The 13544-nt window shown below is 36.7% G+C and overlaps 1 pseudogene; it reads right to left on the bottom strand.

Moving 5' to 3' along the window:
• Positions 1-10903, bottom strand: part of LOC106986069 (U1 small nuclear ribonucleoprotein C-like) — a 41151-nt pseudogene extending 30248 nt beyond the window's left edge.
• Positions 10904-13544: the final 2641 nt, after the last annotated feature.

Below are 13544 nucleotides of genomic sequence, written 5' to 3' on the forward strand. Positions count from 1 at the left end.
TTTTCAAAATCAAAAGAACCAAGCCAATTGCACTCTATATACAGGTCTTGCTTATATAGTTGTGAAAGTATTATCATTCTCCTTTTATGTGAGGAAACAGAGGTCCACAGGAGTTCACTAACCTTCTTAAGTTTTGACTGCTAGAGCAGTATACGCAGAGCTTCTATATAAACTCAAGCCTGTTGATTTTTCCCTAGTTCATGCTGTCTTCTAGACTGGGAATTTTAGCCTGACTTTGGCAGGCAAGATTTTTATGGGCAGACAGGAAGAGTATGAAATGATAATTGCTCATTTCTTGAGGTGATTAGAAGGATACAGCGTCAGTCACCCAGTTCTTAAAGTGATTAGAGAGATGTGCACGCGAGTCTACACCCTCCTTAGAGGTTCACAATAGGTACTTAATACTCTTTAGTTGAATGAGTGAATGGCTGAGTAGTGTGAGTCAGATTCTTAGATGAGCCCTTAAAAAACTTTTTTATGGATCAAAAACATGGAGGGGGGGGGGACATACTATATTAGCCCAGTGTTCTTTTGACAAATGCCTAACTTAAAAATGAATGGAGGTGAAGAAGACAATCTCAGTTGAAACCCACATTAGAGCACCCAGTGCATGTGGGAATGGGTGCCCTTATGCCATCTGGTTCTGGAGGAGGGAGAAATAAGCATCTTTGCATTACTGCTACTTCATTGCTTATCAGGGCTCACTGGTGCTTACCAGATAGCCTTTTATGAGCCAGTAGAGTTGTTTCTCTTTTTAGAGAGCTTACCTACATCCTTTATTGTAATTTAACTCTGAAGTACCAGGAAAATGAACTGCTTGCCATAATCATTAGTTTAAAAAGTTTAAATATCACCCATTTTGTGCATGTTGTATTTCAAGATTTAAAAAAGTTCATTTAAAAGGTGAAAAAAAGTAGCGACAGCAGTCTTTTCCAAGAAACATCAGGTTTTCCATTGTTAATTGGTTAATATAGTACTTGTAAAGTGCTTGGAAGATGAAAAAGCATGGTGTAATTAAGTGTCACCTTTTTTTATGAGCACAGTAGACTTTAATCACATTATAAGGTCGTAGTCTATCTATTTTGCTACACTGGAGAGGTGTTTTTTCTTTCTTTATATTGTAGATATTTCTCTAGAAGAGAATATGGAAAGAAATTATTTTCCCTGGGTTTCTTTGAGTGTTTCCCACCTTTAAACCAATTGATATTTTTGCATTTTCTGTGAGTTTGAAAATCTAGTCCTAGGTTCATAGTACCTGGGGGTAGACTGGGGGGCTGTAGGGAGTCTGGCCTGATTTCAATCAAGTTTTCTACTGAGACTATGGCTCTTAATTTAATTTTATTTAGGCACTGGCATTCTTTTTACTCTCAGAACTGTAAATTTGCAGTTATAGTTAATCATTCCTCTCTTCAGTCCCAGTGTCTGGGACTGGCTTAACAACGGGCTAGTTATTAAGTCCCAGATTTATTGGATGGGTTCCTCTTTACCAAGACCTGCGCCACAGTTTTGGGTTAGGTCTTCTGGATTCGCGTCACTTTTCTGCTTCCCTTTGTTTATATAAACACATTCTTACATTTTGAAAGGGTCCGTGAACATCACAGATGAAAGTTGTTTTTCTTCTTACAAGAAGGACTTCCATTTAAACGATGAACAACAGCCCCATGCACTGTGAATAGCATTTGTTATTATTTTGTGATGTTAATGCCTTAAAATTCTACAAGTGGAAGTCCTGCCCAAAAATTCCCAATGTTTTTTTGGGGGAGATAACTAAGTAGATTTTTTTTTCCATGACTGAGTTATTTATTTTGCAGTTAATCAAGGTTGACATATTTTTTTAAGCTTTCATATTGAAGACTCATAATTAAAAACAATCATAAAATACTGAGCAATTATTTATTTATATTAATACCCAACAAACTAAGGGGAAGAGCAATGGATTCATATTCGCATGGAATTACTTATTATATAGGGGAGGAAAAATTCTCCTCTACTGTCTTTGCATCTCTGGTTGGGCCTAAGAATTAAACTGACATAAGATAACAGGAGAAAAGCATGCACATTTTATTGAATTTTTACATGTACATAGAAACCTTCACAAGAGTATGAAGGCTAGAAGAAGTGACCAGAGAAGGAAGCTTTTATACCTTTTAGAGAAAGAAACAATATATTTGCAAATAATTGACAAGACAAAGACATTTGGGCCATGGGTAGTAAATTATGAAGAAGTAACTAAGAAGATAAGGGTTAGTTTAACAAGGGTTATTTATACAACCTCTTGGCCCTAATTCCCTGTCTCTGGTGGTAAGGAAGTCGTCTATCTTGGTACAGGGAGGGTAACATGTAGCCACAATACCATGTTTATTTTAGTCTTTGGTCTGTATTTACCTAAATAATTTCAAAGCTTCCCACCAATCATTTTACCATAGCTTCACCTTTGGGGAGTTCTTTGTTTTAATTAACCTTGTCTTTGATTAGAATTATCATTCAGTTGTTTTTTAAGAAGGATTGTATTCATATACTTTCATTTAGGTAATGTGTTGTTTGTTCTTCCTTTTTTTTTCTGGGTTCCTTAAACATACTTTTAAATTTCTTGTTGTCTTATCATCTCTCTTATATCTGTCTTTTGAATGAAAAAAAAAAAAAACAACCCAGATGTTTCACAAATTTGTCCTTTCTCAAGGTCCATGCAACCTTAGTTTTTAATATTATAGACTATGTACTGTAGCCTCTTGGCCATATAATACTATCATTTAATTCATAAACAATAGTCATGTTTTGGGTAAAGCTGTTGCAGCAAAATCTTGACATATTCTCTTTTATAATTTTCACATTTTAAAAGTTTTCATTTTGCTTTATCATAATTATAGACCATAGATTCTTAAATGTTGGAAATTTCTTAGAGATCCTCTAGTCAATCTTGAACCCCATGAATTTTATTTCTTCTTACAATGTCATTGAAAGATTACCCAACCCTTACTTGAACTCTTCCACTGACACGGAACTTGCTATTTTGGCTGAAGTTCTTTTCATTGTTGAAAATTCTGACATTGAATAGAAAGCTCTGTCATTTTCATTCCTGCTCATTAGTTGATATAATCAAAGTAATGCCGTATTTCCTCTTTCTTAAGAATCTTCTAAGAAGTTCAGGAGTTTTGTGTATCCTGATTCTTCTCCATTCACATTTTCCTCTTTTGCAATCTCTATTTTGAAGAAATGTTTTGAGGGAAATTTTAACTTGTAACCTCCTATTCTTTTTAATTAGCCCAATACCTTTTAAAATTATTTTACTTCCTCTTTGAGAATGCTGTGCTAATATAGTTTATGAGTATGAATTTTTGTGTGAGTAAAATTATAAAGTAGAAAGTCATTTGTATTAAGAACATACATAATATCTGTATAGTACAAATTCATATCTACAAGGAGGATGACATCAATACTTATCAAATAAAAATATTACACACATAATGAGGACTGACACTGTGTGTCCAAAACAAAAAAACCCTGTGATGCCAAATAAAAACTGTCCATTTAGGCAGGAGGCCCAGACTACCCAGACAAATGAAGAATGTAGATTCCTTCTACACTGAGTGAGGGGAAAACAGGACAGGTTGTTCACTCCATCCAATGTAGGAGGTGAAATCCTCTAAAAAGCCATTCCAGGATGGAACTGTTTCAAAGATGGTTTTCATCTCCAATTTCTGTGGACATCTCTAACCTATAAAATTGTTAAGTAAGTTAAGAACAAGAAAAAGCACCAATGCCCTTTCTCTCCCTATTTCTTTCTTTCTGTTTTTCAGAATAAATAGGAGTTGGAGGAGAAAGACTGCTGCTGTTGGTTTCTAAGCAGCACTGGGGAAAAACTGGCAAAATAAATGATAAAGAACCTTAGCCAAATTTTTGAAATGTAAATCCAAATACTCTTGGTGGTCAGTATTCTTCTTAATGACCAAGTGATAGTTATCTAAAATGGAACCCAAACTATAACTTCATGAGCACACAATATTCTAAAATTCTTGATCTGGACCACTTCTTTCAATAATGAAACTCAAATTTTCACTGTCCTCTCTGGTTTATACTTTTGGCTCATACTGATTTTATCCTTAAACAGATTAACAGGTAATTTTCTTAAGACCATGTAGTTAAATGGATCTCCTTATGCTGTATTTGTGCAATTAAAAAAAATCCCCAAATTTACACGCAGGATTTTATGTTTATTCTTATCTTTTTTTCCTTTGATATTGTTGTTTCAAACCCTCAAGATAATTTTGAATATTGGGCCCATCAATCATCATGCCAACACTTTATTTGGCATGATGTGAAAATCTGATGAAGATATCTTAAGGTGCATTCATTTAGATAAAAAATTACAAAATGTTGAATGAGATAGGAGCAGGGTCAGAGTCCTGTAGCATGACACAAAAGTCCTTCTTGTAGGTGGATATTAGTCAACCCTCTGGGTACTTCATGCATATCATCTAGCTAGGAATTCTACTCTACTCTCATGCAGCCAAAATTTCAGAGTTATAGCTACATGAATCAATAAGTTCACCTTTAATGATGATGTCTAAAATGAAGATATATGACATAGACAGCATTCTCTAGCATAATATTCCATTCTTAAATGTCAGGTTTTTTTCTGATTTCTTTCCTATTATTTTATTTATGTTAAAGTTATTTTGTCATTTTCTCCCCCCCCCAACTACTTCCTCATCCATTCTCATTACTCTCTGCTCTGTTATCACTTTGAGGCATTTGGAATGGAACACATAACTGCAGATGTGCTGATACACAGATATATACCCATCCATATGTATGAGAATTAAGATCTGTGCCCTTTTAGCATTAAGCTTAAATGGTTCTTAACATTTGAATGTTAGATTTCTAAAGAAACCAAAGCATTATTTTTTATCTTTAAAATATTGATCTATAGAAATAGAGAAATTTTTTGATTTAATTTTCTCCCATCTAGATGTAACTTGTGGGATTCTACCCTATGGGTGAAATAATAAGAAAAGATCAGAGGCAAAGAGATGGCAGGATGTTAGGTATTCTAAATGGTTTTAATAAAATCTTATGATCTGTCATATCAAGTGCTGTGAGCTAGTTTCCTACAGGAAGAAAAAAGATGAGTGAAAGACAAACACAGAGTGGTATTGCTTAATAACGGAGGATGAGTTTGGCAGATGGTAGACTCCATTCTTTGCTTGAAAGCTGGGGGAGGATAAAGTGGACTTTCCTTTGCAGAAGATAGAAAATAGCTCTTTCCACCTTGCTAGATGCCTGCAGGTCTGTGTATGTTCTCAAAGTTTGTCAAATATTTGAGCTCTATGGTTCTGAAATAGAGCCTCTCTGGGATGTATTGGCAGAGATTCCTTCTTCATACTTTGAATAACAGTTCAGAAAAAACCAGTTTTGAATCACTACATTAGAATGCTTGAAGATCACTTGCAATGAGGTGTCAGTATCAGAGCAATTAAGGGAATGTATAAGGATGTCATACCAGTTAAGCTACATAGTTAGAGTTAAAAAATTTTTTTTAAGTTTATTTATTTATTTTGAGAGAGAGAGAGAGAGAGATAGCGAGAGAGAGAGTGCACAAGTTGTGGAGGGGCAGAGAGAAGGAGACACAGAATCCCAAGCAGGCTCCGTGCAATCAGCGCAGAGCCCAATGCGGGGCTTGAACGTACATACTGTGAGATCATGACCTGAGCTGAGATCAAGAGTCAGATGCTCAACCGACTGTGCCATCCAGGTGCCCCTAGAGTTATTTTAGATGGCAAGAGGCCAGTTATATAATTATCATATTTCTGAGTTGGAATGCAATGAAAGTGAACATTTATTGAGTGCCAGGTACTGAACACTGCATTTATTAGCACATTTAATCCTTACAATCAACATAGGAGATGGGTGTAATTTTTATATCCCATTTTTTTGATGGAGAAGCAGGTAAAGTAATTGTCTAAAAACTGAGATGTAGTGAAACCCTGAATTTGAACCCAAGAAATCTAGTTCTAGAGCTTACAGTACTTAACCAAGATGCTGTCCTGCCTGTCAGGACTGTAGAGAGATAAACCAACTTCAAATTTGAAGTGTAAACTATTTGTTGGAAGTCAACTAATCAGTGGAATAATCAAGGATACTCTGTTGGTAGAAGTTCTAGATTGATAACATAAAAACTCTGGATCTGTCAAATTTAAGTACTGTCTCCAATAGGTTTGGAGTTTGCTGTATAATAATTTGTCTGGTCTTTGTCCCAGGTTCCTGGCATGGAGTTCTAAAACCCTTGGAACTTCCCAAATGATAGAAGTATTTTTGTTATTCATGAGCCCCTTAGATCACATCTGAGTTTATGCTAATGAGAGGACTCAAGCTTAGGGCCCTAGATAGCTTCAGGAAGGGCTCTGTCCCAGGGTTGGGACTTAGAGCCAGACTGACCTCCACAAAGGGACAGAGGGCTGGAGATTGAGTTAAACCATATGGCCAATGATTTAATCAATCATGCTTATGTACTGAAACCCTAATAAAAACTTTGGACATCAAAGTTTAGTTATGCTTCCTTGCTGGTGTACACATTGATTTGCTACGAGGGTGAGGTGTCCTGATTCCATGAAGAGTTGTATCTTTTATAACAAAACTGTAATCATAAGTGTAATGCTCTCCTGAGTTCTGTGAGTCATTCTAATGAATTATCAAACATTAGGGGGCTTATGGGAATGTCATAGGTTTATAGACAGTTGCTCTGAAGTGAGGGTATTTTTGTTGTAGCCTGGGTCCTTTAACTTCTGGGCTCTGTGTTAACTCTATGTATTTCATACCAGAATTTAATTGAAGTACCAGTTGTGGTTGAAATAGAATAGGGGTGATTAAGATAAACATTAATCATTACTTCCTCACATTTGGTTGACTTTATTAAATATTGCAGTCAAGGATGTAGACAAGTGTAAAAGATGACTGGTTTTGAGCTCCTCCTGAAGGATGTACATGTTTGTATAAGTTCTTGGCTTGAGTGTGTATAAAAATTGGAATATTTTGAACTATGTATGTGATCGTATGCTTTGATTATAGAGAAAAAAAACTTACCAAAAGAATAGAAGCTGGAATAGTTCACTGATGTTGCATCTTCCTTTTCATTATAAATTTATAAACATAGGCAGGAAGGAGTTTATTGGTATCACTGAATTCAATCTGCTTAGTGCACTGATGACAAGATTGAAGTGAATCAATTCAGATTTGACAACTTGTCTAAGGTCACACATTCAGCCAGGGTCAAGCTGGGACTGGATTCTAAGCAGCTCTAAGACTGGAGTGGAATCTAGCCTTGATGTTTTCTAGTCTACAGAGGTATCCATTAAAGAAGAGGTTGTGCATATGTCTTAAACTCTTACATATTTGTACTCATTATGTAAATTGGTAAGTAATATATAAATGCGTTCTTACTGCAAATTTCAACAACACCGAAATAACTATGAATAAATAGAATAAACATCAAAATTCCTTTTTCCCACACCTATCACAGTTCTCTCTTGCAGGAAGCCATTTTCACTGTTCTAAACATTTCCCCATGCATTTACATACACATAGTGATATATCGGCTTGGTTAAAAGTGCTTTTCCATAAAAGAGCTCATGAGTACATATATCTCTTCAGCTTTATTTTCATACTTAATCATAAGTATTAGGCATATATCTGTGTCATCATTATAACTCTAATTCATTTTTCTAACTTTTTCATGGAATGTATATATTCAATTGTGTATAAAAAATAAAAAAGAAGACAATATTCTCATTATCTGAGAGAAACTAAGAGAGTTTCACTTTTACTTTATGGATTTCCATGACTTTCCTTTTATTATTGTTTGCTTCTTGTGTTATACTTGTTCCCTGAAATTAAACTGTTTTTTTCTAAATGTCTTTCATCTCTTTCTCTTTCCTAAAAGAAATGTATTTGTAATAGATGCCTATTGCAGCATTTCTAACTTTAGTTTATTTAAATACTTCATCATGTGATTAACTGTAAATCTAAGTCTAGTTCTTTATATACTCTGATGAGAAGGGGATTTGTGATCATTAGGACCAGAAATTATTCATGGGTTGCAAAGAAAAGAAACAGAGAAGAACATGGTGTATGCTTCAGTTATGTGTAATCACTTAAAGTGTTTTTCTATGTACTTGAGCTGGCATAGCATTAGACCTTCAATGCATTATTTACTGAATGTTCTTAGTACAGATTTACAATACTGGGTGGTTGTTCTCCCTACAAAAGATTAGAAATTAAGGATGGGCTCAGTGACTGAAATATTCACACTTAAATTTTAATCCTACCTAATTTTTTTTGATCGAAATCACCCCTAATTCTCATTTCTCATGCTTATTCAGTCTGATGAAGACTGCTTAGAGCTCAATTACATTAAAAATGGAAACTTGTTGGGGTGCCTGGGTGGCTCAGTCGGTTAAGCGGCCAACTTCGGCGCAGGTCATGATCTCGTGGTCCGTGGGTTCGAGCCCCGCGTCGGGCTCTGTGCTGACAGCTCAGAGCCTGCAGCCTGTTTCAGATTCTGTGTCTCCCTCTCTCTGACCCTTCCCTGTTCATGCTCTGTCTCTCCCTGTCTCAAAAATAAATAAAACGTTAAAAAAATTTAAAAATGGAAACTTGTTTCTTATCGATTGTGGTAGGTACCTTATTGCATAAATTATGGTTTCTGAAGTTCATGGAGTAGATTGTATTAATTCTTTTGTTTACAGTTGAAAGACAAGCAAGTTTCAGATGGTTCTCCAATAGGCCCAAAATAGAAGCAGCATTTGAGTGTATCAGGATAAGAAATATGAATAAGCAAAGCATAATAGTAAACATATACACATATATATGCTTTTTAATTGGGATAATTTTAATATAAATGTTTCTGTTATATAGGCCCTTGCTATTAGTCAGTTGACTAAATAAATGATATTCATGTTGCCAATGAAAAGTTTTTGATGTATATAAATCATCACTGTGTTTCTTCCATTCTTCATCATAGTCTATTTGAATATAAAACATAATGCTAAGTTCACGACAGCCCAAGTTTTAAATGGCCTGTCATGCCCGACAAGAACATAAAACAAAGGATAACAGCAAAATAAGGTAATATAAATTTCTCCCTCTAAAAATCTCAAGTTAATATTTATGGAATCAATAATCTATGGCAACAAGTAATGAAAAAGGATCTATTTTATTTGGGGTATCACTAAATTTGGGACACAGATGAGCAACATATGAAAAAAAGGTTTTTTTTGAGGAATGCTAACATTGAAGAGTCTTGTAGTTTTTTTGTTCGTTGATTACCTTATACATGCCTAATACAGTGTGACATATATAGTCATGGAGTGTGACATATAGTTAATCTACATCCAAATCAGAAATTGATTTTGATGTATTAAAACATATTGAATGATTTTTTTTAAAGGAGGCAGCCTATTATTGTTAAGAACTTGGACTTTGTAGTCTTACGTATCTGAGTTTGAAATCCAGCTCTATCTGTACTAGCTCTGGGACTTCAGGCTATTTAGTTAAGCTCTCCAAGCTTTAGTTTTCTCATTTATAAAATTGGATAGTGATACCTACCCACAGAATTGTTGTGAGAATTAAGTTGGCCTGGAAGAAGTGCTTACCACCAGAATATTATCTCTATACACTCATACATGGTAGACATTAAGTGGGGCATTTATTACTTAGGAAATATCATGGCTCTGTGCATTTATCTTCAGGTCTCATTTCAAGCTTGGAAAGTCATTTTTCTATGCGTGCATTCAACGAACATTCTTTGAATATGTACTTTGAACCAGGAACTGTTTCAATTAGGATACTGAACAAAGCATTCAAAAATTGGGAAATCTTCACTAGGAAAGTAGCATTCGAGCAAAGATCTAAAAGAGAAGATGGGGGAAAAAATAAAAGATGATGGCGAGAGCCATAAGGATATTTGGGGAATAATTCCTGCAAGGCTCTGTGATGGGAGTAAAGTTAATGTGTTCAGGGAATAGCAGGTAGGCCACTGTGTCTGGAATAAGGTCAGAGAGATAGATGGGGCCAGGTTGTACACAACCTTGCAGGCCATCGTAAGGACACTGGCTTTTATTTGAAATGAGATAGGAAGCTGGGAAAGGAATTTTGAGTGGGAGAGTGACATGATCGGACTTAAATTTTAAAAACTGTTGAGTATAGTACAGGGCAGGAAGAAGGAAGAACAATTAGGAAACTTTTGTAATAACTAGGAAAGGGAGGATGGTGGCTTAAACCAAAATGATAGAGGCTGAGAGGAGAAGAAAAGATTGGTTGGATTCTGGGTAGAGTTCACAGATAAAGTACACTGGATTTGCTGATGCGTCAGATGTAAGGGGTGTGAGATAAAGACAAGAGCCAAAAACAACTCAGGAATTTAACCTACCTAACTAGGATGGAGTTGATGTTTAGTGAAATGGGGAAGCCTATTGGGACAGTAAGTTTGGAGGGAAAAGTCAGAAACTCATTATCGAACATGTCAAACTTGAAATATATATTGGATATCCAAATGGAGACAGCACAGAGCCCGACATGGGGCTCGAACTCAGAAACCGCAAGATCATGACCCGAGCCGACAGTTCGAGGAAGAGGTCCAGGCTGGAATGTACATTTGGAATCATTAGGGCAAGATGCAGAGGTCGCTGTCCCTGCTGAACACTGAGAACCAGGGTGGGTGTCCCTACATGGAGCACCCTGGCCACAATCTGACCCCAGGTCCCAGCATCCTCCTCCAGGTAACCACCGAGAGAACATCCAAGAGATGGCAGTGAGCCAAGAGTTCCCATGCTGGGTCCACAGTGCCAAGCCCATCTACTTCCTGTTCCACAGCCACTCCCCAGGCAGTGAGGGCACCATGGAAGTACATGCCCTGCTCACCTGGACACTCAACCTGCAGATGGACAATTAGGCCCTCTTCAGCTGTGAGATCAAGAGCCCAGTGCTGTCAATGACCATATAGGTAGAGATTACACTGGGTGACTTGAATGTCTTCCCCAGCTCAGATACCACTCCCCACAAGAAGACAGGTGTCTGGTTGGCCCAGAACCTATCCCAGTGGATAGCAACTACATTCTTCCCATTGATGGAGCCAGAACCCTTGCAATTACCCTTTTTCTGCTTGCTTCTCATACTCACATCCAATCCAGCATCAAGCCCTGGCAGCTCAACCTCAGGACTTATTCCACACCTGCCACTTCTTGTGGTTTCCTCTCCATCCACCCAATTGCAGGCATTCTTGTTTCCTGCCTAGATTCTTACAGTCACCTCCAGACTGGTCTTTCTGTTCCCACTCTTGTCCTTTTCTGTTCTTTGTCCTGATCAATATATTTAAAAAAATTTTTTTTTTACATTTTTTATTTATTTTTGATAGAGGGAGAGACAGAGCACAAGTGGGGGAGGAGCAGAGAGAGAGGGAGACACAGAATCTGAAGCAGGCTCCAGGCTCCGAGCTGTCAGCACAGAGCCCGACATGGGGCTTGAACTCAGAAACCGCAAGATCAAGTCCACAAAGATTTGGACGTGAATGTTCATAGCAGCTTTATTCATCACAACAATAAAAACCATAAGTAACATAAGTGTCCATAATTAGGAAAATAGGTGAGAAAATTTGTGGTATATTTATACAAATGAACTACTCATCAATACAAATGAATTCCTGCTATACATAACGTGGATAGAGCTCAAAAACATGGCAAGTGAAACAGCAAAGAGTACATACTGCATGATTCCATTTATATAATAAACTTCTAGAAAATATAAATAAACAATAAAAAAGATCAGACATCAAATAAAGTGCATTGGTAGGGGTCATTGTTTAGTAATGAGCAATTGGTCAACCCTCAAGTGCAGACCAGGTGAACAAGGTACACCTAGCGTGGTACACCTCATCTGGTCCTGAACTATTCATGCAGCCATCCTGATCAAGGGAATCTTGGTCTGCAAGGGCATGGGAACTTAAAGACCTGTGCTGGCATCCTAGCTTCCCTGCATTTTCAGCTGTGTGGCCTTGGGAAAGCAGATTGCTTTCCATGACCTCCAATGTACTTGTCTGTAAAATACTAGTGTTGTCATGAAATTAAATAAGAAAATGTCTGTCAAAGTAAGTGCTCAATTATTATCATTTTTACCAAATATTATCATTTAGGGGTATTTAAAATATAAAGGAGGGGTGCCTGGGTGGCTCAGTTGGTTAATTGTCCAACTCTTGATTTCAGCTCATGATCTCATGGTTCATGGGATCGAGCCCTGTGTCAGGCTCTGTGCTGATAGTGTGGATCCTGCTTGGGATTCTCTCTCTCTGTCTCTCTCTCTCTCAAAATAAATAAATAAACATTAAGCTTTAAAGGAAAGTTCATTACTTATTGCTACAATTTATTGTTTTGAACTATCTGACATCTGGCTAATTTGATTACTGAGCAAAATGTTTCACTTTTCTCTTTATACATAAAACCAATGTATCATGGTTTTATCCAGCTCATGGATACAGTAGCTAGCCAGACAATGAGAAGACACTTAACTAAATGCAATAAATTATGCTCTATGGCTAATGGAGGAGCAACAACAATAGAAGACATAATCCTTTCTTTGAAGTGCTCATGGTTAGAGTGAAACAATGTTCTGAAAATACTTATTAAAGTGTAAAACGATAGGACCAGACTAGTTCTATATCTCTCAAAATACATAGGATTATAATTAGATATCATTTCAAAAAGGATTTGATAGCCAGGCAAATTGAAATTTTCATTCGTCATTATCCATGTATACATAGTATAATTACTGATATGGTTGGTTTTGTATCTGCTATCTTGCTATTTTTTTGTTGTTGTTGTTCTTTGTTACTGCCTTCTTTTAATCAACTATTTAAAAATGTTAATTGCTTTATTGATTTTTTTTACATTTATTTATTTATTTTTGAGAGAGAGAGAGAGAGAGAGAGAGAGCGCGCGCGCGCGCGCGCACAAGTTGGGGAGGGGCAGAGAGAGAGAGAAAGACACAGAATCTGCAGAGGCTCCAGGCTTTGAGCTGTTAGCACAGAGCCGGACGCGGGGTTCAAACACACAAACCGTGAGATCATTACCTGAGCAGAAGTCGGACGCTCAACTGACGGAACCACCCAGGCGCCCCTTGCTTTATTGATTTTTTATATACGTCTTAGTTTTTTTTTTTGGTTACTCCAAGAATTATAAAATGAATCTTTTTTAAAAATTTATTTAAAAATTTTTAAGTTTATTTTTGAGACACAGAGAGATCACAAGTGGGGGAAGAATGGGGGGGAGAGAGAGAGAGAGAGAGAGAGAAAGAGAGAGAGAGAGAGAGAAAATCCCAAGATTCCCAAGCAGGCTCTGCACCACCAGCCCAGAGCCTGACCTGAATTGTTGAGATCATGACCTGAGCCAAAGTTGGACACTTAACTGACTGAGCCACCCAGGTGCCCCTAAAAATGAATCTTTAATCTACCTTAAATTAATACTAAATCATTTTACAAACAATGGAAGAAATGTACAAAG

This window comes from Acinonyx jubatus, chromosome D3, assembly GCF_027475565.1.
Source record: "Acinonyx jubatus isolate Ajub_Pintada_27869175 chromosome D3, VMU_Ajub_asm_v1.0, whole genome shotgun sequence".
Lineage (NCBI taxonomy): Eukaryota > Metazoa > Chordata > Mammalia > Carnivora > Felidae > Acinonyx > Acinonyx jubatus.